The following is a 1,414-nucleotide window of genomic DNA, read 5'->3' on the forward strand; positions in this document are numbered from 1 at the left end:
GGTCTGGGGGCGCCCTGTGGGCCGAGGCGGTTGGTGGAAGGTCGAGGTGCTCCATTCCACCAGGGACACCTCTTCCACTGCCGGGGAACTAAAGGGCGCGGGGAGTATTCGTGGTTTATTATGCCGCTTTAAAACCGATGTGGACGGATGCGTGCTTTTCTTATGTCCGTGTAGCTCATATGTGGTTTTTCTTCCACTTTCAGAGGCAAAAATTAGAGCGACCCAAGCCCAGCCGTGGCCGTTTTGCAAGGGATTTTGCAGAGAAAACAAAAAGGACGAGGAGAAAAGCCAGAAATGGGTAACGCGCAGGCAGACCATAAAAAAAGCCAGCCCCGGACCACCTGAAACCCTCTGGTGCCTCAAGTCACACGAAATTAGTAAACAAACTGCTTTCCTGATAACAAAGGCACTTCTTTCGTGCCATTTTTTTGTGTTTTCATCTAACAACCCTCAAAGACAAGGGTGCTGTGAAAAGCCGAACTGAAAAAAAAAACAAACTGTAAAAGAAGCTCACATGCTTTCTAGCTTCCCCTGAGGATTAAAAGCCAAAGGGGTGATTCTAGTTTGGCCTTTTTCAGGCGCGATTTACCACCATTAATCCCCCTCCCAACACGCACACATCCCTCTCTCACACACGCAACCGCCGCCGGCATTTTGGACAAAACCCTTCCCTTTCGGACCAAGGCCCTCTCAGAAGGCTGAAAACCCGCTGCCAAAGCTGCTCGGGGGCGGGGAGGGGGGGGGGAAAGTGCTGCGGTGCATCCCGGCGGGGTCGCCCCCTCAGCCGCGCCGGGTGGGCGCGCAGCCCCTCGTGAGGGGACGAGGGCAGGCGTCGAGGCGGCCGCTGAGGGATGGGGCTGAGGCGTTTGGGGAGAAATGCCGCCTCCAGGGCCCGGTTCGCCTCCTCCATGCAGCCTCCGGGGGAGCTTGTCGCTGTGCCCGGCGGGGAGAGGGGCAGGAGGTGCCGGAGCAGCCCCCGGGCAGGGCCCGGGCCGGGGTCGCGGCTGGCACGGGCAGAGGGGGCGGGGCCGGAGGGGGGGGCCACTTCCCTTCCCCTCCGCCCCGCCCCTCGCGGGAAGAGGCGGGACTCCTCCGCCTTCGCCCCGCCCCTCCGCCCGCCGGGTGACGTCACCGTCAGCACCTCCCGATTGGGCCGGCGGGGGCAGGTGACCTCGCGGCGTGACGCCAGTGCGTCGCCGGGGAGGCGAGGCCGGGCCAGGCGAAGCGAAGACGAGGCGGAGGGCAGGTAGACAAGATGGCGCCGCCCGGTCGCGGGGCTGGAGGTGGCGACGCGGTGCGGGTTTCCTAGGGGCGGGCGGTGGGTGGTGACCGCGGGGACAGCTGGAGCCGCTGGCCAGGGGCCGCGGGGCGTCGCTCAGGTAACGGGCGGGCCGGGAAGGGTAGGGGCAGGGGC

At 63.8% G+C, this 1,414-nt stretch overlaps 1 protein-coding gene across 2 annotated transcripts in view; it reads left to right on the forward strand.

The window, feature by feature from the left end:
* Positions 1–1,180: 1,180 nt before the first annotated feature.
* Positions 1,181–1,414, forward strand: part of UBAP1 (ubiquitin associated protein 1) — a 42,289-nt gene continuing 42,055 nt past the window's right edge. The window contains exon 1 of one of the 2 annotated variants that reach the window (XM_010569307.1): positions 1,181–1,246. The gene's annotated coding sequence lies outside the window, so the exon portion shown is untranslated. Of the gene's footprint in view, positions 1,247–1,270; positions 1,380–1,414 lie in introns of those variants that run through there. The other variant, XM_010569308.1, reaches the window with a different exon arrangement.

Source organism: Haliaeetus leucocephalus, unplaced genomic scaffold (assembly GCF_000737465.1).
Source record: "Haliaeetus leucocephalus isolate CR32 unplaced genomic scaffold, Haliaeetus_leucocephalus-4.0 Scaffold269, whole genome shotgun sequence".
Taxonomy (NCBI): Eukaryota; Metazoa; Chordata; class Aves; order Accipitriformes; family Accipitridae; genus Haliaeetus; species Haliaeetus leucocephalus.